The 24,986-nt window shown below is 44.8% G+C and overlaps 1 protein-coding gene across 1 annotated transcript in view; it reads right to left on the reverse strand.

The window, feature by feature from the left end:
- LOC124802731 (tubulointerstitial nephritis antigen-like) overlaps positions 1 to 24,986 on the reverse strand; it is a 519,347-nt gene that overhangs the window by 115,574 nt on the left and 378,787 nt on the right. The window lies entirely within an intron of this gene.

Here is a 24,986-nt window from a genome sequence, read left to right on the forward strand (position 1 = left end):
ACATGAGATACCACACTTTCCAGTCAGTGTTTAAATAAAGAGCAGCATACTAGTCTTTTTTGTGTTCCGATAGGAGCATTTTTCCGCTGGTTCTTTTCCCTGCCACAGCAGATCATGTCACTCATTTGAAAAGAACTTTAAGGGTCAATAAAATTTTGATAGTTTACTTACGTGAATATAAAGTAACACAGAAGTAATTTTATGCCTCAGATCGGATTTTACGTAGGAAGAAATTTTGTATGTCCGTTAGTACCACAACATGAAAATCCCAGAACCCTTCTGAAGATAACGGAGACACTTTACAGCTTATTTCTCCGTGCAACTTCACTTTGTAAACTAGGTTTTCGCCTACATCGGATTTCACGTGCCGGATTTTACGTGCCTACTTCACAAGAAGGTTAAGTTTGAATTACTGTATATCAGAAACGGATGAAGCCCATTAACGTGTTGCCGGTGTATGATTTTGTGCACAAACAGACCTCTGGATTACGTTCCATAAATTATCCTAACGGGTAAGTTCGTCGTACGTCCCACATACATTTCTGCGGTTATTTCACGTAGTGTTGTTTGTCGGTTAGCAGTGAAAACTATACGCAGATCGTACTCTCAGTCTTAAGTGGAGGCCGTCGGACACTGCATTGCCCTTGATGAGAGGTAATGCCTGAAATGTTGTGTTGTCGGTATTCTCTTGACACTGTGTATTGCGGAATATGGAATTCTCTAACCATTTCCGAAATGGAATGTCCCATGCGTCCATTTCGCGTTCAGAGTCTGTTAATTCCCGTCTTGCGGCCATAACCACGCAGAAAACCTTTCCACATGAATAACCCGTGTGCAAAGAGAGCTCCGCTAATGGACCGCGGTATTCAGTACTACACTGCTCTCAATGGAACACCTGGAAGTACACACCACCACGAGCCACTTGGTGGAGAGGCTCGTGGGAACGTATGATTAGCTCCTTCAGGCATTGCTTAAGGAACGTGCTTGGTCGCTGTCAGGTGAATGAACAGAGCCTGATTTCCACTTTGAAGCCGCAATAAACTCCACACCCGTCACTCAAGGATAGACCGATAAGGGATTGACACCAGCTCATTTTCTAAATGGAGGCACACTAGTAACCATACCACGTTGCCCATTACCAGCAACTAGGTGGCATTTTGCCAAGGAGTTTAGACTAAGACAAAAGGTCAATGAGGTGATTTGGCGTAGTTGAGAAATTAATACCTCCTGCTGGTAAAAAGCTCCCACGAGGTGAAGGGATATCCCTCAAGAAGAAAACCATGGGTTGGACAGGTCGTTCTGGTGGACATCACACCACATCACCACATGGCACATGTGGGAGGAAGCAGATGTGGAAGGTGCAACAGCACGGCCGAGATGATAAAATAAGATGCGGCATTCTCCGGTAGACCCTTAGCACGAAGATATCTCGACCGGTGCAGCTGGTCGTCCTACTCGAGATAGGCCAGTTTGGGGAGAACGTTGGGGAATAAGAGAATCGTACGCCATTTGTTGGTGTTAAGCACATAATTGCAGAATTGTAGACGGCGCTACCCTCTGCAGTATATGTATAGAATGATCACTGAAATCGTAATGGACGCTGTGAATAAATGTGTGAGCTGAAGTTACTGTGTTGAATTTCTTTAAATACTTGTGAGAGGCAACACTGAAGAATTGAAACCCTTACTGCAGTTAGCTAATGTTCTGAAAATGTAAACAAAATTTTATGACGATTGATATACAGTAAGCGATTTTATTAATTTGCAAGTTAGCGTGTAACTGATAAGATTCGCAAAGGCTACATGCACGCATCTACCCTGTAGGTAGCGATCGTGGAGAGGCCAGAAAAGGCAGCTTCCCAGTGTGGGGAAGCGTTCTATAAGGTATCGGGCCACTGATAGCAAGAAGAAGAGTCTGTAACATTTCCTGACCGACACTAACTGTGTGCGGATAATCAGTAAGACGGATAGTCAGTAGATTGCTGTATATGTAGCAGCTACACCTGATAACGAGGCTAGAAGCCTCGAATTCGGTCACGATATCGTAAAATCAAGACCATTTAACTATAGATTAATGCTGCTTCGTTTTTCGGTACGCATACGACAGCATGCATTTTCTAATACGCTCCAAAATGTAGCGCATAAAAACGGGATTTTCCCAGTGCACATACCTCGCTTTCTGTTGGTTACAGAAAGGTAGAGTCAAGTATTTTGGATAGGCCTTGGGCTAAGGGCCGTTTCTATAGCCAAGGATCGTCTTAGTGCATGTATTCTACAGGACAGGATCAAAGTTTCAATATTACGCACTTCCTCCATCTTGGGAAGATAGAGCAAGTAGCTTGGTTCTTTTTTCATTAGATGTGGCCTTATGAGTCGTTACGGAGCTTATGGAGGCGCCATTTAGTTCGTGGGCGGTTCATGAGAAAATCCGAAAATCATGGCTTCTGGACACCAAAACCTGCGGTCGCAGGTTCGAATCCTGCCTCGGGCATGGATGTGTGTGGTGTCCTTAGGTTAGTTAGGTTTAAGTAGTTCTAGTTCTAGGGGACTGATGAGCTCAGAAGTTAAGTCTCATAGTGCTCAGAGCCATTTGAACCATTTTTTGATACCAAAACCGAGCCGCGGATTCCAAGACGGTCATGCATAGAAAATGGCTGTAAGCTTTACGATGTATTCCTAAGATCCCGATTTCGAACGAACTTGAAAATTTTCTTGATATTTTTAACCGTTTCCGAGATACCGAGCCTCAAATTTTCCCCTATTTACACACGTACTGTCCAATGTGAGACGAATACGTAGTTTATAATGTGACGTAACACGGGCCAATGCACTGTAAGCGTCCCTGTTATCATCAGAAAGGTTCTGGAACCCTATGTTGTAGCACTGAAGCACCTGCAAATTTTTTGTGTACGTAAAATGCAGTCTGAGGTATAAAATTAACCTTATATTAAATCAAAAAATGGTTCAAATGGCTCTGAGCACTATGGGACTTAACATCTGAGGTCATCAGTCCGCTAGAACTTAGAACTACTTAAACCTAACTAACCTAAGGACATCACACACAACCATGCCCGAGGCAGGATTCGAACCTGCGACCATAGCGGTCGCTCGGCTCCAGATTGAAGCGCCTAGAACCGCTATATTATTTCAATTTAACATAAGTAAACTATAAATATTTCACTGATCCATAAAGTCTTCTCTACATGAGCAACATGCCCTGCCGTAGCAGGAAGAAGAAAAAAAAAATGTGTGTGTGAAATCTTGTGGGACTTAACTGCTAAGGTCATCAGTCCCCTAAGCTTACACAGTACTTAACCTAAATTATCCTGAGGACAAACACACACACACATGCCCGAGGGAGGACTCGAACCTCCGCCGGGACCAGCCGCACAGGGAAAAAGAAAGAAAACAGCAAGAAATTGCTCCCTTCGGAGCACAGGAAAGGCTATTACGCTTTTGTTTATTAAAAGACTGAAAAGTTGGGTACAAGCTGCCTCATTCACCTTCCTTAGCACGTTTAAAAATTTTCCCAAAAATGTTAGCATGCGAACATATTGTCGACTTTTTATTATCCTGGGAGAGAAAGAGAAAGTGTCAGTGGGAAATAGATGGCAGAGTAAAAAATGCTGGTAGACAGTACCGAGTGGTTGTAGTATAGAAAGGGCGAAGGAGGCAATAGCTTTGTATGAGAGAGAGAGAGGGACAGAGACTGCCATACGAACATATTCGTACTTTTTTTCTAGGGAGAGAAGGAGACAATGACAGTGGGAAAGAGACTGAACAGTAATAGATAGTGAAAGATAGTAGACGGTGGTTGTGGCATAGAAAGAGTGAAGGAGAGAATGGCAGTGTGAGAAGAAAAAATAAAATATCGTGTGACTAGGGCCTCCCGTCGAGTAGACCGTTCGTCTGGTGCAAGTCTTTTGATTTAACGCCACTTCGTCGACTTGCGCGTCGATGGGGATGAAATGATGATGCTTAGGACAACACAACACCCAGTCCCTGAGCGGAGAAAATCTCCGAGGCAGCCGGGAATCGAACCCGGGCCCTTAGGATTGACAGCCTGTCGCGCTGACCACTTCTTTTTTTTTTCTTTTTAATCTCATTTTGTTCACTTTCGTTCGTTGCATCTACTCGGGGCGGACGTCGTAAGACACCCGTTCAAGTTCGTTGTTGATCGATTAAGTCAGTTTTTTTTTATTACAGAGGGTAGCTAAACCTCTGACCGAACACGCTTAGCTACCGTCCCGTCATTACAAACGCTTTTTCATAGGTCAGCACGTTACAACAGAGCTATTGAAGAGGTATGACCACTCAGCTACCGGGGGCGGACAGCGTGAGAAGAGAAAGAGAGGGGACACAGTGGCGATGGAACTTAGTTGCTAGTGACAGAATAGTGCTAAGAAGAGAGTTAAGGAGCCAGTGCCAGTGGTAGAGAAATAAAGACAAGGAGAAAGTGTAAGTGGGTGAGATCTAGTGATAAGGAGAGAGGGTCTATGAGAATGACGACGAGTACGAGAGAGATACTGACAGTGAGGAAGGACGGCAACAGTGGGAAGAAATGAATGAGACAGTAGCGGTAAGAGAGAGCAAGAGAGAGACAGTGACAGTGAGAGGATACGGTATTAGTGAAACAGAACGAAGGAGACTGTGTCTGTCAAACAGGAGACGGTGACGGACACAATGAGATAATGACAGTGAGTAAGCTGAATGAATGAGTGAGAATGTGCAAGAGGGAGTGGATGGGTATGAGCGACTCACAGTGATGGACTGGTGGTTGTGAGTGAGTTACAGTTAGGGAAGCTGGTTGGAGTGAGAGGTGATTGCATATGAAAAAGAGCACGAATATGTTCCCATGCCGAAAGTTTTGGAAAATTTTTGAAGGTGTTGAGAAAGCTACATTGAGGCATCTAGCATCCTACTTTTCAGTCGGTCTTTTAATGAACAGGTGCGTATTCGCTTTTTGCGTTCCAGTGGGAGTTTTTTCAGCTGTTACCGAAGTACACATATTCACCTGTATCTGCTATTTGCAAAATATTATCTCGACACCACAACAGACTGCCCCGGTGTGTACGCCAAGATGTAGACACCTCTCCGATTGCGGAGCGTGCTGTTTGCAGATGGCGGGCGGCGGTCGCTGGCGCCAGCGCGCTGGCGCGCTTATCTGGGCGCCGGACTACGCACGTACGCATTATGCGTGCCTGCGCCGGCGCGTGAGAGCGGGCCGTGCGGAGCCGTGAGGGCAGATGTAATCGCCGGCAGTAACTCTGCGCGGAATTGGGTCGGCGCCACGCAGACACTTGTTGAGGCCAGCTCCAGCTCTCGCACAGTGGACGCAGCCCCGGGGCGCGTGGCAATAAACCCATTCGTTGTGCCGCCGGCCCCCGGCTGCACTGCTATGGCCACTTCCTCTTCTATATATAACCGACGGCCCCGCTCGTAAATATGAACAGGTTCGCGGCTCAAGCCGTTTCTTTTGCCGGGTCGCGTCACTCGGCGAGGACAATGAATAGCGCAAGCAGAAGAACACTGTTTACTGCTGCCTAGGCTGCAGCCGGCTAGCTCGAGGTGTCTTAGGACCGATTTTTCCCATGCTTAGAGCGGCTCTTAAGCTATTATATCTGCTCTGTGCTATAGTAGGGCTTTGCGAAAACTAAGACCTTCCCAATTCCAAACTGATCTCAAAGTTCTCGACAGCTGACCTCGAGTAAACGGTAACAACATGTAATATTCCTGGCTCTTGGAGCTATAAACTTTAAAAACGCGGTTCACAAGAAATATCGGGATCAGTTGCCTTTAATGGTACGTTCCTATATACGAGGAGCGTTCAATAAGTAACGAAAATCATTTTTTTCAGACAGTTTCGGTTGAAAAAATGCGGAATTTGTTGTGGGACACCGTGGAATATTCCCACGTCTACTCCTACGATTTCAAGAAGTTCCGACAGCTGGCGGCGGTATATGTAGTCTCCAAACTGGCGTTTATAACGGAGATGCGTACCAAGCAGAGAGCTGTCACTGAGTTTTTTCTGGTGAAAAACCAGAGAATCGCTGATATTCGTAGGCGCTTTCAAAATGCACTACTGGACATTAAAATTACTACACCATGAAGATGACGTGCTACAGACGCGAAATTTAACAGACAGGAAGAAGATGCTGTGATATGCAAATAATTAGCTTTTCAGAGCATTCACACAAGGTTACCGCCGGTGGCGACACCTACAACGTGCTGACAAGAGGAAACTTTCCAAACGATTTCTCATACACAAACAGCAGTTGACCGGCGTTGCCTGGTGAAACGTTGTCGTGATGCCTCGTGTAAGGAGGAGAAATGCGTACCATCACGTTTCTGACTTTGATAAAGGTCGGATTGTAGCCTGTCGCGATTGCGGCTTATCGTATCGCGACATTGCTGCTCGCGTTGGTCGAGATCCAATGACTGTTAGCAGAATATGGAATCTGTGGGTTCAGGAGGGTGATACGGAACGCCGTGCTGGATCCCAACGGCCTCGAATCACTAGCAATCGAGATGACAGGCATCTTATCTGCATGGCTGTAACGGATCGTGCAGCCACGTCTCGATCCCTGAGTCAACAGATGGGGACGTTTGTAAGACAAGAATCATCTGCACGAACAGTTCGACGACGTTTGCAGCAGCATGGATTATCAGCTCGGAGACCATGGCTGCGGTTACCCTTGACGCTGCATCACAGACAGGAGCGCGTGCGATGGTGTAATCAAGGCCGAACCTCGGTGCACGAATGGCAAAACGTCATTTTTTCAGATGAATCCAGATTCTGTTTACAGCATCATAATGGTTGCATCCGTGTTTGACGACATCGCGGTGAACGCACATTGAAAGCGTGTATTCGTCATCGCCATACTGGCGTATCACCCGGCGTGATGGTATCGGGTGCTATTGGTTACACGTCTCGGTCACCTCTTGATCGCATTGACGGCACTTTGAACAGTGGACGTTACATTTCAGATGTGTTACGACCCGTGGCTCTACCCTTCATTCGATCCCTGCGAAAACCTACATTTCAGCAGGATAATGCACGACCGCATGTTGCAGGTCCTGTACGGGCCTTTCTGGATACAGAAACTGTTCGACTGCTGCCCTGGCCAACACATTCTCCAGATCTCTTACCAATTGAAAACGTCTGGTCAATGGTGTCCGAGCAACTGGCTCGTCACAATACGCCAGTCACTACTCTTGATGAACTTTGGTATCGTGTTGAAACTGCATGGGTAGCTGTACCTCTACGCGCCATCCAAGCTCTGTTTTACTCGATGCCCAGGCGTATCAAGGCCGTTATTACGGCAAGAGGTGGTTGTTCTGGGTACTGATTTCTCAGGATCTATGCGCCCAAATTACGTGAAAATGTAATCACATGTCAGTTCTAGTATGATATATTTGTCCAACGAATACCCGTTTATCATTTGAATTTCTTCTTGGTGTAGCAATTTAATGTTAATGGCCAGTAGTGTATCTACACAGGCGTGGGACTGAACTAAAGCACGGTGAATCTTTCTGCGAGGAGCCTAGCGTCATCGCAACAGGGTCGCACAAACGTCTCCGATCTCCCGCGTGCCAGCCGACCGGACACAGCTGTAACTCCTGCAATGCCGGAACGTGTGGACACTCTCATTGGAAATGATCGACGGGTCACGAACAAACACCTCGCAGCCGAACTGGACGTCTCTGTTAGTAATGCTGACACACTCGTCCACCAGTTGGAAAACTCTAAGGTGTTTGCCTGCTGGGTTGCTCGCCACCTAACAGAAGACCGAACAGAGCAACGAAGGACCACACATGCGGAATTGATTTCGCGTTACGAGGCTGACCGTGACAGTTTCTTGTCTAACATCGTCACAGTCGAAGAAACATGTGTTAATCACTTGTAACCGAAACCAAAAAGGCAATCGATGGCGGACGCCACAGCACCCCTAATGTTACGAAAAAGTTCAAAGCTGCATTCTCAGCCAGTAAAGTCATGCCCAAGCTCGACTGGTGTTTTGAAGGGGTTGTTCTGTTAAATGTTCTCCCTCATGGTGCTATGATCATCTCTGAAGCGTACTGTGCCAACATTAAGAAACTGTAAGAAAACCTACTTCAGCGCGTTTGTTGCCACAAAAATGAAAATGTATTTCTTCTTCTCGATGACTCCGTTCCTCACAAGCGACTATTAATCAAATTGCGTGCATATGGAGTATCGTCTTAGTTGTGTGACTGGATTCATGATTTCCTTTCAGAGAGGTCACACCTCGTAGTGACAGAGGGTAAATCATGGAGTAGAACAGAAGAGATATCTGACGTTCTGCAAGGTAGTGTCATAGGCCCTCTGCTGTTCCTGATTTGCATAAATGATCTAGGTGATAATCTGAGCAGCCCTCTTAGGTTGTTTGCAGATGGCGCTGTAATTTACGGTCCAGTAAAAACATCAGACGATCAATCCCAGTTACAACATGATCTAGAGAGAATTTCTGTATGGCGCCAAAAGTGGCTCAAATGGTTCAAATGGCTCTGAGCACTATGGGACTTAACTTCTGAGGTCGTCAGTCCCCTAGAATTTAGAACCACTTAAACCTAACTAACCTAGAGACATCACACACATCCATGCCTGAGGCAGGATTCGAACCCGCGACCGTACCGGTCGCGCGGTTCCAGACTGAAGCGCCTAGAGCCGCTCAGCCACTTCGGCCGGCGCGAAAACTGGCAATTGGCACTAAACAAAGAAAAGTGCGAGGTCATCCACGTGGGTACTCAAAGAAATCCGATAAATTTTGGGTATACGATAAATCGCACAAATCTAAGGGCTGTCAATTCGACTAAATACCTAGGAATTACTATTACGACGACGAAGAAATTGAAGAAATGCATGCTGAGATAAAAGAAATTATTCAGCTAGTGAAAGGAGACGAAAATTTAATAGTCATGGGTGACTGGAATTCGTCGGTAGGAAAAGGGAGAGAAGGAAACATAGTAGGTGAATATGGATTGGGGGGAAGAAATAAAAGAAGAAGCCGCCTTGTAGAATTTTGCACAGAGCATGACTTAATCATAGCTAACACTTGGTTCAAGAATCATAAATGGAGGTTGTATACATGGAAGAAGCCTGGAGATACTGACAGGTTCCAGATAGATTATATAATGGTAAGACAGAGATTTAAGAACCAGGTTTTAAATTGTAAGACAGATCCATGGGCAGATGTGGACTCTGACCACAATCTATTGGTTATGAGCTGTAGATTAAAACTGAAGACACTGCAAAAACGAGGGAATTTAAGGAGATGGGACCTGGATAAACTGACTCAACCAGAGCTTGTACAGTGTTTCAGGAAGAGCATAAGGGAACAATTGACAGGAATGGGGGAAAGAAATACAGTAGAAGAAGCATGGGTAGCTCTGAGGGATGAAGTAGTGAAGGCAGCAGAGGATCAAGTAGGTAAAAAGACGAGGGCTAGTAGTAATCCTTGGGTGACAGAAGAAAAACTGAATTTAATTGATGAAAGGAGAAAATATAAAAATGCAGTAAATGAAGCAGGCAAAAAGGAATACAAACGTCTCAAAAATGAGATCGACAAGAAGTGCAAAATGGCTAAGCAGGGATGGGTAGAGGACAAATGTAAGGATGTAGAGGCTTATCTCACTAGGGGTAAGATAGATACTGCCTACAGGAAAATTAAAGAGACCTTTGGAGAAAAGAGAACCAGTTGTATGAATATCAAGAGCTCAGATGGAAACCCAGTTCTAAGCAAAGAAGGGAAAGCAGAAAGGTGGAAGGAGTATATAGAGGGACTATACAAGGGTGACGTACTTGAGGGCAATGTTATAGAAAGGGAAGAGGATGAAGATGAGATGGGAGATACGATACTACGTGAAGAATTTGATAGAGCACTGAAAGACCTAAGTCGCAACAATGCCCCAGGAGTAGACAACATTCCATTAGAACTACTGACAGCCTTGGGAGGACCAGTCCTGACCAAACTGTACCATCTGGTGAGCAAAATGTGTGAGACAGACGAAATACCCTCAGACTTCAAGAAGAATATAATAATTCCAATCCCAAAGAAATCAGGCGTCGACAGATGTGAAAATTACCGAACTCTCAGTTTAATAAGTCACGGTTGCAAAATACTAACGCGAATTCTTTACAGACGAATGGAAAAACTGGTAGAAGCCAACCTCGGGGAAGATCAGTTTGGATTCCGTAGAAATATGGGAACACGTGAGGCAATACTGACCCTACGACTTATCTTAGAAGCTAGATTAAGAAAAGGCAAACCTACGTTTCTAGCATTTGTAGACTTGGAGAAAGCTTTTGACAATGTTGACTGGAATACTCTCTTTCAAATTCTGAAGGTGTCAGGGGTAAACTACAGGGAGCGAAAGGCTATTTACAATTTGTACAGAAACCAGATGGCAGTTATAAGAGTCGAGTGACATGAAAGGGAAGCCGTAGTTGGGAAGGGAGTGAGACAGGGTTATAGCCTCTCCCCGATGTTATTCAATCTGTATATTGGGCAAGCAGTAAAGGAAACAAAAGAAAAACTCGGAGTAGGTATTAAAATCCATGGAGAAGAAATAAAAGCTTTAAGGATAGCCGATGACATTGTAATTCTGTCAGAGACAGCAAAGGACTTGGAAGAGCAGTTGAACGGAATGGATAGTGTCTTGAAGGGATGATATAAGATGAACATCAACAAAAGCAAAACGAGGATAATGGAATGTAGTCGAACTAAGTCGGGTGATGCTGAGGGAATTAGATTGGGAAATGAGACATTTAAAGTAGTAAAGGAGTTTTGCTATTTGGGGAGCAAAATAACTGATGATGGTCGAAGTAGAGAGGATATAAAATGTAGACTGGCAATGGCAAGGAAAGCGTTTTTGAAGAAGAGAAATTTGTTAACATCGAGTATAGATTTAAGTGTCAGGAAGTCGTTTCTGAAAGTATTTGTATGGAGTGTAGCCATGAATGGAAGTGAGACGTGGACGATAAATAGTTTGGACAAGAAGAGAATAGAAGCTTTTGAAATGTGGTGCTACAGAAGAATGCTGAAGAGTAAATGGGTAGATCACATAACTAATGAGGAGGTATTGAATAGGATTGGGGAGAAGAGGAGTTTGTGGCACAACTTGACTAGAAGAAGGGATCGGTTGGTAGGACATGTTCTGAGGCATCAAGGGATCACCAATTTAGTATTGGAGGGCAGCGTGGAGGGTAAAAATCGTAGAGGGAGACCAAGAGATGAATACACTAAGCAGATTCAGAAGGATGTAGGCTGCAGTACGTATTGGGAGATGATGAAGCTTGCACAGGATAGAGTAGTATGGAGAGCTGCATCAAACCAGTCTCAGGACTGAAGACAACAACAACAACAACTATTACGAGCAACTTAAATTAGAAAGACCACATAGATAATACTGTAGGTTAGGTGAAACAAAGACTGCGCTTTGTTGGCAGAACACTTAGAAGATGTGACTAACCCACTAAAGAGACAGCCTACATTACACTTGTCCGTCCTCTGGTGGAATATTTCTGTGCGGTGTGGAATACTTATCAGGTCGGATTGACGGAGGACATTGAAAAAGTGCAAAGAAAGGCAGTTCCTTTCGTGTTATCGCCCAACAGGGGTGAGTGTGTCACTGATATGATACGCGAGTTGTGGTTGCAGTCGCTGAAACAAAGCTGGTCTTCTTTGCGATGAGATCTATTTACACTCAATCACCGACTTTCTCTTCCGAATGCGAAAATATTTTGTTGACACCCACGTAGGGAGAAATTATCGTCATAATAAAATAAGAGAAATCAGAGCTCGAACGGAAAGATTTAGGTGTTCCTTTTTCTCACCCGCCATTCGAGAGTGGAATGGTAGAGCAGTAGTATGAAAATGGTTCGATGAACCCTCTGCCAGGCACTTAAGTGTGGATTGCAGAGTAACCATGTAGATGTAGAAGTAGACAACGCAAAGCCTGACACAAGACTGCGCACCAGAGATGAACTCACAAAGCTTCGTGGGGCTACTCTTTGACATCCACTCTACAGCCCAGATCTCGCACCTTCCCTCTGTCTGACCCAAGGAAGGATGCATTCCGCGGGAACCAGTACGTGGATGACGGGGAGGTTATCGATGGAGCAAGACGTTAGCGCCGACGTCAACCAGTGGAGTGGTATATTGTGGGGAGACAGAGGCCCCCTCAGTCAGGTGGCGTAAGGCCATATCACTGAACGGAGTTCCGCTGCAAAATAATGTTTTGTATCCAAAAGAGTGAGGAACAATATGATAAATTGGAATCCTGAATGAAACCAACCTGGTTTTAGAAAAAAAAGTGTTGCATTGCTTATTGAACGTCCCTCGTGACATTTCTGGCTCTAAGGTGGGGATCAGACCCTTTTAATGGTACGAATGTTTACAATACTTGTTGCCAAGTAAAATGTGTTGGGCACGCGGAGAGATGTTTTAATGTTAGAGTTATAGAATACTCCCACCATAAGAAGTCGAAAACGGTACTCAGTGCACATTTACGTGCTGAGGGACACTCCATTGCTACCATTTCCAAAAATATAACAATTTAACATAACGCAAACTAAGAGCCATCTTTTTAACACTTTAGATGAGGTGGTAATAATGAGATGCCTTAAAACTATGCCTTAATTGGCAGACAGAATTGTGTCATCATTCTCCTTCTGGTAAATTTTGATTGGTTACACAAAACACACACGAGTGACGATCGGAGGGGGGTGGGGGCGAGGGAGGACACATAACAAGTACGTTACACACGTCCTCTGACTTGAAAATGACAGAGCGTATCTGTAAAATATCGCCGGTTGTCGAAGACGTCACACAGCTGCGTTCTAGTAAGCTGTTTGAGCTGGATATAGTATGCGTAGGAGGCTAAGTTTGAGAGATGGCGACACTTCTACTTATCAAAAGATAGAATAAGGTAGTCAGCGAAGAAGTAATATATAGTTTGGCTATACAGTAAAAGGACTGATGCGTTCAAAGAGTAAGTACGAATGCGCGAAAGGTGAACGACCAATAGCCGTGAAGCGCGAGCCTTCTCAATCGAATGCGACATGTCTGTAGACAAATCGGTGTGGGGGTGGCCTTCGTTTGTGTAAGGGCTGTTAGTTTGTTTTGCCAGAAAAGTGATAAATGCAATAATAGAGCAGCGAATAGTCGATAAGTTTCACACAAAACTTGTAAAAACTTACTGAAATCTATCTTTTACTGAAAGAAGTGTATGACGAAGCCTGCTTATCATGCACCAGAGTTTGGCAGTGGTTCAAGCGTTTCCAAGATAATCGAGAAGGCATTGAAGAAGACTCTTGCCCGGGACCCCCTTCAGCATAAAAAACAGATGAAAATATCGAAAAGGTAGGTAATCTGATTCGCGGTGACCGTCGATTGAGTATTCAGTTGCAAGAACTGTAGCAATTGGAAAAGAATGCATAAGGCTAATTTTGCATAACCAGTTTAACATGACAAAGGCATGTGTGAAACTGGTGACGAAAATTCTCACTATCGAACAAATAGAAGCTCATGAAAATGTTTATACTCAAACTTCGAACATCACTGAAAATGACCATAATTTTTTGGAAAGAGTGCTGACATATGATGAAACTTGATTTTTCACTAATGATCCAGTCTATGCACTGGAAGGGCCCAACTTCACCGAGATAGAAAAAAAGCTGGAATGAGCATATTAAGATTGAAAGCGATGATGACTGTTTTATTTCAATTTTCATGGAATTGCGTATCTTCGCTGGGTTCCTAATCAGTATTAACTACCTCGAGGTTACAGATCAGCTCCGTGAGAGAATAAGAATAAAACAACCCCAACTGTGGAAGAACAAGTCATGGGTTGTGCATCAAGACAACGCACCGGCTTCTACCGCATTATCTTTTAAGAGGTGTCTAGTGAAGTACAGCTTCTCAGTTAGAGACCATCCACACTATTCGCCTCATCTAGGATTATGTGACTCATCTAATTCTCAAGGTCAATTCTGCATTAAAATAATCGAGATTTCAGTCCGTTAAAGCAGTACGATTCATCAAGAATCTCACAGAGGACGACGTCCAGCACTACTTTTGTCAACAGAAAATTCGCATCGAACGTTGTAGGGATAGAGGAGGCGTGTATACTGAGGGAGAAAATATCTAAATATCTATGTTTTTGAAATAAAATATTTGCAGCAATAGTCCCGTTATTTTATAGCAACACCTCGCATAGCTGTCCCTCTACCTCCAAATGGTTCAAATGGTTCAAATGGCTCTGAGCACTATGTGACTTAACTTCTGAGGTTATCAGTCGCCTAGAACTTAGAACCAATTAAACCTAACTAACCTAAGAACATCACACACATCCATGCCCGAGGCAGGATTCGAACCTGCGACCGCAGCGGTCGCTCGGCTCCAGACTGTAGCGCCTAGAACCGCACGGCCACTCCGGCCGGCCCTCTACCTCCCAAACCTGTAAATAGCTATTATAAACATATCACTCTACCAAGAAGCGGAAATTTAGTTATTGCAATTTTTATAGCTAGTGCTGTAACTAGAGCGTTACTAGATAACAATGTAGGGTTGTTAAGACACAGACGAGGTACATCAAGTGGTTTCCCAGATATTAGTCACCCCACCTATCCACAGTAGGATTGGGCACTTTCCATCACGCGTGCTAAGAGGCGGAAATTGATAATAATGTAGCAACACACATAGAATGTAGCACAATAAACCACTACATAAGAAATGCATCGCCACATGCTAAAAGGGTATTAGTCATTTCAATCTAGCTTAGAGAACATTAATACAAACGTATTTGGACTTAAACCAGTCTTTCTTTTATCCTGAAAAAAAATACAAGTAATGCATAATACTGGTGACTGTATCATGGTTCGTTTCACATTGAGAAAAAATAAAAAGCTGAACACCTAAGAAAGATTAAACCTTTATGACTGAGGTCCTTTTAGAACATATCGGGATTTCCTATAGTAGATGCTGTTTTTCTCTTAAAAGCGTTCAGCAGTGGCTTTAATAATAACCAATAATTACAAAATTATGTCACAATACTTTTTGTGGCCTTTGCTGGAATTTATTACTTGCTTTGTTAGCTCGTAAATAACCTGTCTACACGAATTAACGAAGCTCATCTTTATTTATGAGCTTTGTTAGTTCGTGTACAACCTGTCGTCTTTTCTATGTTCTCTTTTGATTATGCTGAAATCCCTGTCACAAGGGAGAAAGGAATATCACCGGACAGGGAAATAGTTTCAATTTTCTTTAACCGATTAGAGTCAGCCAGTGCTAATAACAATCTCGATACAACATGACTTTTGTTCTGTCCTCCACAGTTCTCGGAAAATAACTATAATTCAGTGACTGATGGAGGAATGGTCAGCAGAAACTTGTAGAGGTAAGTGCAGGCTTCGTTGAGCTCTTGTTTTTCGTTGCCTTCATGATATATATGTTCATTAGTTTTTTAATGTCTTGAACACGAAATGTATCAGCTGCAAACCGTCGCAGATAAAATGTATGTTGGACATACGTTGGAAATGGGACATTTTGTATACTGTCAAAACTAATAGCAAGTACATGGAGCTCGTCTTAGTATAAGATTTTTGATCCCTTCTCTTGTGAACCATCAGCTCTCTAGTGGCACATCACTTTGCAACATCGTGAATATAAGGGCTTTACATTTTCACCTTCAGCTCTTCACATGTGCTGTAGCAGTCTACTTGAGGGCGTCCGAAGTGTTGATTGAAATTTTATATGAAAAAAGGCGCATAAGGTGGCCTTTATTTGGGGATGTTTCTCTTAAACAACTTATACATCACTGGAATGTTAGGACTGGCATCTTAACATTTCGTTTCATTGTCAGCATAATGACTTCCTTTTAGTCGAAAATTTTCAATGTTGCAATTTATTGCTCTATAGCTTTTCATGGTTCAAATGGCTCTAAGTACTAAGGGACGTAACATCTGAGGTCATCAGTCCCATAGACTTAGAACTACTTAAACCTAACTAACCTAAGGACAACACACACATCTATGCCCGAGGCAGGATTCGAACCTGCGACCGCAGCAGCAACGTGGTTCCGGACTGAAGCGTCTAGAACCGCTCGGTCACAGCGGCCGGCAGCTTTTCATGTTTCAACTAGAAGGACTCCCTTGACATGCTAGAAGAGCTACAGTCACTGACTGGAGTCCTTATGGCAACTGACATTATTTCTGTAGCATCTTTCCTACCATAACCAAGCGTGTGACTGAGTGCCTTCTAGTGTTAAAAGATGAAGCTACCCTTCAGCAACACGTCAATGTGCTTAACTCCGTTTTTGATATTTTGTGACTGAGACTCTTTTAGCATGTGGCTATTCAAATGTTAAACAGTAGCACTGTCGAGATATTCATTACGATCCATTGTAGTTTTTTTCCAGAGAGATGAAGGGAGGGTCGACAATATAACAATAAATAAGAAAAAAATATACAGCTTGTATAACTGATTTGAACTTCAAACACTGCAGGTTAGAGCTGTGGCGCAAGTAACATGACCGAAGCTTAAAATCGAAATGTTGGAAGAATAAGGTCAGAAAAAACGGGCGGGGGAGGAAGTAAGACGCCGAGCTTAAAATGGAGTCAAGGGGGTGAGGCAAATGTGTGGCCATAAATGGGCGAGGAGTGTGGAGTGACGACTGTGCGAAGTTTGCGTGGCGGCTGCATTCCCCATCGCTCACCGCCGCAGCGCCGCTTTGAGAGACATTTATGGCCAGCAGCCACGGGAAGTTCAACGCGGGGCCGCCCCCATTCGGCGCTTCTGGAAGCGGCACAGTAAACTAACCGGCCACCTCTGACGTCCGCTACTGACGGGGGCTCCTCTGCTGCCGTGTTTGTGTTTGTGTTTACGCCCGGCGACTTCCTTGTAAGGCAGCGCCCCGAGGCATGCGGTTACTCTGGGGTCAAACATCGCCGTGACCCAGTTGCTCGCCAATACTCCGCCCATTAAGATAGCCGCCTTCATTGAGCGCAGGGGCCCCTTCTTTATGTGTTTACTCGAGCCCGTCGGCGCGATTAGCACCGCTTTGATGCTCCGACCGGTTTCGAAGTATTAGAGCCAAGTTTTTGAAAGTCACGCGTACCTTGACACAGTTTGAAGGCCTGAGCGCTTATTGTAACCAACAAGGGAAACTCCCCATAGCATCCAGATTTAGTGTTAAGATAGCCCAGTCGATAGCCTCTGAAAACTGAACACAGATCAAGCATGAAATCAGGAAGAAGATGTACCGAATGAAGAAAAAAAGAAGCAAAATATATACAGTGAACTGTCCAAGCTCGACATGAGCTACATCGACGAAATATTACTAGCCATGGGGTCGTGGTTATTTGTTTAAGGTGTTGGATTGCGGAGTGGGAGATCCGTTTTGTATTCTCACGCCTCCTTTTTTTCGTAAAATTATGAACTGTCCGTCCGGCCATTGACGTGTCTGTTCGCTGTACTGAAATTTGTATCTGTGGCGTGGTGCAACGTCCGTTTGCAATAGCGAAGTGTAATGAAGGGACGTACTTACCTTCTATTTGTTCTACCCGAGTACAACATGTTATGACTCTTGCATTCTGCATTCCGTTTCGGAAATTTTGACCCTTGAATTCCTTTCTTGTAACACAGTTAGCACTCGTTTATTTGTTGTTTTCATTTCTGTGAGAGATCTATGCGGTATCTTGCCTGCTCTACTTCTTCACATTTACGTACGACAGTAATATATTCTTACCACATGACTCCTGTTCTATAACCAATGTATGACATGCCAAACTGCCAAGACTGCAGGAGGAGAACAGACACGTCAATGACAGGACAGACAGTTCATAAATATGAAGGAAAAAAAGGCTAGAGGGAGATTTGAACTTGGATCTCTCGTGTGGCACTCCAACACCGTGATCACACAACGATGACACCTTATCTCTTGCAGCTACCCCGAAGTTGCTAATTTTAAGCTGGGACCGTTCACTGTTTCGATTATTCACTCTTTTTTCACAGTTCAGTACGCCTTCTTCCTGTTTTCATGCTTGACCTGTGTTCAGTTTTCGACGGGCTGTCCATTGGTCGATCTTACCATATATCTATAGCAATACAAGTATCGTGTAGAACTGTGGAGAGTTACCAGGGTCTGCTGAAATCATTTCCCGTGATGCAGAAAGTTGCTCTAGGCTGTTTGATTAACACGAAGGACACAACAGCATCTACATGCAGAGAAACTACGGTTAGTGTCTCTCAGGGTTTTATTATTGGACCACTACTGTTTTTGTTTTATGTTAACAATCTGCCACTTTATTTTGAATCTGGAGGCAGAGTTAGTCCTGTTTGCAGATGACACGATAGTTGTTTTCAAGCTGAGCGAAGAAGCATCAAGTAGTATTGTTGGGTGGGGTCGTCAGGAGTATAGAGAGCCGGCCGTTACGTACTTCCAAAATCTTTACAGTAATGCTCACGCTGTAGGAGCAACAGGTACATCCTCCACTGTTCAACGCATGATTATAATATTTCTTTCTCGTGAAGGAGTTCAGGAGACGAAAATTTTCCACAGACTGAGTGCACAGTTCGACGATCAAACATTGTTGAGGACACATGTGATTGCCTCACATAACGAGTTCAAGGAAGAACAAGAACGTGTGGAAAATCAGCAACACGTTCGCCGTTCTCGGACCAGCATTACGGACGAAAACATTTTAGTGGTTCAAGACATTCATGAAGGCGACCGACGGACGAGAGAATCATAAACTGCAGAACAGCTTGGAATAACTTATCACAAATGACCTGCTGTTCTGTGAAGTGCATTCCCAGTGGGTCCCTGGCCTTTTGACCGAAAATCAGAAGTTGGGAACGTTTGGAGGTCTGTCAGAGTCCTACAGCAAGATTTGCCAAAGAAGGTGATTCGTTTTGGAGTCGGATCATCACCTGCGACGACATGTGAGTCTACCACTACACTCCCAAATCTCAACAAGCCAGTATGTTGTGGCGCAGGAAAGGGGAGGGAGCCCCAGTGAAGTTTGTCCTTATTTGCAGATAAGTGCGCATTTTACGTGGTATCCAGTTTTACTACTTCACGTACGTGAAGTAAATGTGCTGCAGTACGTACGGAGTAAGGAGCGAGCGGTAGGTTCGCACGCTGGCTAGCAGAGGCGGTTGGCCGTCTGGCGCTTTCAGAGCGATGAGATGTGCCGATGCAGAAATAGCTCGCAAAGTCAGTAAAGAGATAAGTAGGGCAAGTACATTTCTTCTGGCGCGAATTAAGTAATTGTTTTAATAAATATTTGCTAACAAAAGTTGCCTTTTACCAGTCATTGGAGAAGTGTACAGGCCATAATTACTATTGGCTTCTGTCTTGGGTTCTTCGGCCGACGTTCATCTAATGATTTTTCTGACGTTTCGCCAGCACGAGTGGCTGGCATTGTCAAAGCTTCACCCTCCACTGCCGGTGGTGAACTGGAGCCGAGCTCGCAGCCGCAGACTATATGTACCTGGCGCGCCAACGTCCGAGGGCTTCTCCGCGGTCATTTTCGGTGCGGTTCTCGTCTTGCTACCTGCGACGGTCGTTCGCTGCAGTACGGGAAGCCAGGATCCGTTTACCTTAAGGCTTTCTTCTTTCTTGTTGAAACTGTTCGCGTGTTTTTGTATTTCTACAGCTTCTCTAAACAAGCGCGTGTGATAGTGCTTCTCTACAGCCAGAACTTCCGTGTCGGCGAATTTTATTACGTGGTCGGTCTCATTCAGTGCGTGCTCTGCCACGGCCTATTTCTCCACCTGCCCCAACCTGCAATGTCGCTTACGCTCTTTGATCCTGGTGTTAATGGATCGTCCAGTCATTCCGACATAAACTTTTCCGCATGTGCCTGGTATACGGTATATTCCCGACATTGCAAGTGGGTCTCTTTTCTCCTTCGCCGATCTAAGACACTCTTTGATCTTCCTTGTCGGTTTGAAAATCATCTTTACGCCATGTTTGCGCAAACCGACAAGGAAGATCAAAGAGTGTCTTAGATCGGCGAAGGAGAAAAGAGACCCACTTGCAATGTCGGAAATATACCGTATACCATGCACATGCGGAAAAGTTTATGTCGGAATGACTGGACGATCCATTAACACCAGGATCAAAGAGCGTAAGCGACATTGCAGGTTGGGGCAGGTGGAGAAATCGGCCGTGGAAGAGCACGCACTGAATGAGACCGACCACGTAATAAAATTCGCCGACACGGAAGTTCTGGCTGTAGAGAAGCACTATCACACGCGCTTGTTTAGAGTAGCTGTAGAAATACAAAAACACGTGAACAGTTTCAACAAGAAAGAAGAAAGCCTTAAGGTAAACGGATCCTGGCTTCCCGTACTGCAGCGAACGACCGTCGCAGGTAGCAAGACGAGAACCGCACCGGAAATGACCGCGGAGAAGCCCTCGGACGTTGGCACGCCAGGTACATATAGTCTGCGGCTGCGAGCTCGGCTCCAGTTCACCACCGGCAATGGAGGGTGAAGCTTTGACAATGCCAGCCACTCATGCTGGCGAAACGTCAGAAAAATCATTAGATGAACGTCGGCCGAAGAACCCAAGACAGAAGCCAATAGGCAGTTTGTCAACAAGTGGCCACGAAAGACTTAAAAATTTTGCATAAATACTACCTTTCAGAAATTTTACAGTGCCAGGAAACACTGATATTAATAAATAAATGAATGGAATAACCGACGATGTGGGATCTTACATGACTTATACCAGTTGTACGCTCAAGTTACAGACTGCGCGCCATAATTGGCAGTCGTCGATAGGATGCCATTCGATCTAGTCATGTTAGTAGTTGGCTTATAATCGGTGTGAACAAGCTCATTTTACAGCTTTTCTAAAATAAAGGTATCATAATGGCATCCCAAGCAAAAATTATTTGCCCAAAAAGCTTCTTCTCGTTTCGTTATGTAAAACATAGACAGTAGTATTGCACTTTCGGATTCCGACGGGGCTGCTACGGCTCTGCAAGGGGATATAAAACTATGAGAGCATCTCCACATAACAGGTAGGAAGACTTTCTACGCGATGGCTCACTAACAGTTCGAGAACGGACTGGCTTAGTTATCGCAAAAGTCGGGCGGGAAAGCGTGGCCACTTATACTGTACGTCCCTTATATCACCATCTTCGGACTCACTGGCTAAACTGAGACATTTCTGTCGGTTTAGTACGAGTGAGGGCTTCTTGCGAACTGGCAAAGATTTTAGAACCTCTTTTTTCTTTCTTTTCACCGACGAGGCATTTTGCTCATTGATTTTTCGCGCACAATCAATGCTGCCTACAACTGCGAGCTGTTGAAGATGAGTATGCAAATCGCCGCAAAAGACGACGCCAGCCGATTCGACAAGCCATCCTCCTCCAGACTACAGGAAATGCACTGGAACAACTTGATCATCCTCCTTACAGCTCTGAACTATCGCCCCGCGATTTACATTTGTTTAGACCGCTTAAATAAGCTCTAGCAGGGCGTCGATTTATAGATGAGGAAGGCGTGGAAGAAATCGTGCACGCAATTGGCTCGTGACGCAATCATCTTCATTCTACGATACTGCGATAAAAACCCTTCTTTCTCGCTGAGAAAATATATTTCTATGGCGAGAAACTATGTGGAAAAATATATTTTGTAACTGCCTTCGGCTTTACAATAAATAATTTTTTAAGGAAAAAAAATCCAGTATATACGAGGGTAATCCCAAAAGTAAGGACTCCTATTTTTTTTATAAGTACATTGACCCGTTTATTTCTACAATGGTTTACATCAGTTTACAGCTTGAACATTTAGCTATTTTTCGACATAATTACAATTTCTGTCGATGCATTTTTGTAGACGCTGTGGCAGTTTTTGTATGCCCACGTCATACCAGCTCGCCGCCATGCTGTTCAGAAAGTTATGAACCTCTTTTTTCTCCTCGTCGTCGAAGCTGAATCGCTTTCCGCCCAAATTTTCTTTTAACCTAGGGAACATGCGATAGTCACTGCGCCCCAGGTCAGGACATTAGGGTGGGTGCGTTATTATGTTCCACTAAAACTGTCGCAGGATAGCAACGGGTGCCGAGCGATGTGTGGGCGAGCGTTGTCATGGAGAATGTGTACGCCCTTGTTCAACATTCCTCTTCTCCGGTTCTGAATTGCCCGTTTGAGTTTTTTCAGAGTCTCATAGTACCTGTCAGCGATAATTGTGGTCCCAGCGATTCAGCTCCGACGACGAGGTGAAAGAAGAGGTTCATAACTTTCTGAACAGCATGGCGGCGAGCTGGTATGACGTGGGCATACAAAAACTGCCACACCGTCTACAAAAATGCATAGACAGAAATGGTGATTATGTCGAAAATAGCTAAATGTTGAAGCTGTAAACTGATGTAAACCATTGTAGAAATAAATAGGTCTATGTACTTATAAAAAAATAGGAGACCTTGAAACGGTACAGTAGTTTCCGCTCTATAAGCAGCAGGTTTCGCTGCTCGCTCTCACCGGGAAATAGAAACAGAGGCGGCTCCGCAGCAAATTTTATTACACGACGCGGCCGGCCGCGGGTGCAACAGAACCCATGTGGATGGGTGGAAAGAAATGTGTCAGGCTTCATAATACGTATTTATATGTGTCGTGTATTATGCATTTCTTGTACGTGAATGTGAATCTGCACATGAACTTTCCTAATCCTCCTCACACCTTTCCGTAAAGCGTGGCCAAATCTTTGTTGGGAAGCAGTTCTGTAGTATAGCAGTGCCAACCTTACTCCTGGGTAAGGGATCAGAGAGACAACACAGGCAGGTAAAAGTCAAAGACTTTCCAGTGTCACAAGATTTGGGGTGGAGAGGTTGGTCACGGCCAAGTGGTTCGACCACCCCCTCCACCGGGGCCCAGGAAGACCTCCGGGTGCCCGCCATATATTCGTAGGGTGTTACAGAAGACGGGTAAGTGAGCAGACGTGCCCTCAGTGCGTCTGTCTCAATGTTCACGCATGGAAGGGAGGTATTTGAATATTTGTACTAATTCTTTTATTTCCAGCTTCGGACTGTGTAAGGAAATGAATGATTTCGTTAATTTAGAAAGTTTGACCCCCTGTGTTAATGTATCTGGTCCCCAGTTTGCCCGTTATCCTCCTCACGTAGTGAATGTCCTATGTAAAATATTGGGAGACTTTGGTGGTATACATTTGGCCAACGCACGTCCGTCTTGCCCGTAGAAATGTGCGTGCAGATTAGTATATAATATACCCTAGCTGTAAGTTATAAAATTGTAATATCTGTAAACTGGAACAATTGCTGCAATCGCTGTAAAATCGAGTGATAATATTTAAAATAAATACGTAATCAATTGTCATCAATCTTTAACATACCTTAAAAATCACAAAGAAGTTAAATGAATTCATTTAAATAAAAGATATAGAATGCAGGGACCCACACATCAGCGTGTCAGCCCTCCAGCCCCTTGCCTAGTATCGTACAGAAAGGGCACGCTCTCTAGGTAGCGCTCTCAAGCTCCCCTCCCCAGTTATCCGTTGCGCAATTTTGATTCAGGGCTTGACGACATCAATTTTCATCTGGCGTCCCTAGGCAAGGAGGTTGGACGTGAAACTTTCAACCTTACCTTTGGGATTACCCTCGTGTATGATTCACCCTCGTGAGAGATTCCAAGTTGAGATGGAAAAGGAGAAGAATCTGTAACGCTGATCGAGCGTGAAGTGTCCGGAGCAGACTGGCGGGAGGAAGCGAGGTACCTGGCGGCTGCGAGGTTTCTGCAGAGGGCGCTGCGACGGCGGCCGGCCACGCCCTCCCGATTGCGTGCGGCCACTGGTTCAGAACAATGGCCTCATTCAGCTGGGCGGCGCGTGGGTCTGCGGCGCGAGTGGTGCCTAACGACGCCGCCGGTGGTTTATGCCTCGGTCGTAACGAGCCTATTACGGAAGAGGACCCGCTCGTTCCTCACCGCAAGCACTTTTGCTTTTACTAGCTGCGTTGATTGTGAGTCATTAAGCTCGGGGAGAGTCTACCCCTATACCACACGAATCACCTTATGGTTTGTGGCGAGGATACTTCGTGTACTACTGTCATCCCCCCCCCCCCCCCTCTCCACACCCTCACCCTTCCCCGTAACATTTCTAACTCTTGGAGTCACTGCTTTATAACCACATACACTGACGGAAAAAAATCCTATCTCGAAGAGGTAAGTGTGTGAGATAAACGAAAGTTGGTAAGCATGTTTCCACATGTGAAAGACGATGTCTGCTCACATTTCGCGCCAGTCCCAAAAGAGTGGCTCTAGTAGCGCACTATGAGGATGCAAATCAGGCTTTTTTTTTTTAAATACACGCTCTAACGGTGTAAGGTGCCAAGACATGGGCACTTACACGTTAGTCTACCAACACTAGTATTAATTGTTATGTCCTAGCCAGTAATGCCACCCGAGCCCGCTGCCAAAAGGTTGGCAGCATCAAAGTCCGGACGCCGTCCGCATAAGCAGCGCCAGCGAGACAGCAAATCGCCGCAAGTCTGCGCGCGCCACCGCTGGCTTCTGGCTTCTTAAGCGCTGGAGTCGCGAGCGCTAGGAGTTCTGTATTCGCCGCTCAGTTGTATACTCGCCTCCGAATTGTGTACTTGGTAGTCAGTTGTGTGTTCATCGCAGCAGAGTTGTTGTTTGTCGTCAGCCGACGCTGACCTAGCCGCTCCGACTCGAACTAGACAGATTTCTGTAGACACCGAGTTCACTACTGTGTTACTGTATCTTCATTAATAAAAGATAAGTACCGACTTTTATTTAATATGAGTGTTTGGGCTTTCATCTTTCTGTTCACTGTTCCAGCGGACCGGTCGGCCCGCTATTAAAAGTGTGGCGGTGACTTCGTAAGCCATTTCTACAGCCAAGTGTTTGTCGCTACGAACACCGCCACAAAATTAATAATAAAGGGACTGGCCAGGGCATCAGGTCATGACTCTATTGAA

The sequence above is a fragment of the Schistocerca piceifrons genome, chromosome 6, assembly GCF_021461385.2.
Source record: "Schistocerca piceifrons isolate TAMUIC-IGC-003096 chromosome 6, iqSchPice1.1, whole genome shotgun sequence".
NCBI classification, from domain to species: Eukaryota; Metazoa; Arthropoda; class Insecta; order Orthoptera; family Acrididae; genus Schistocerca; species Schistocerca piceifrons.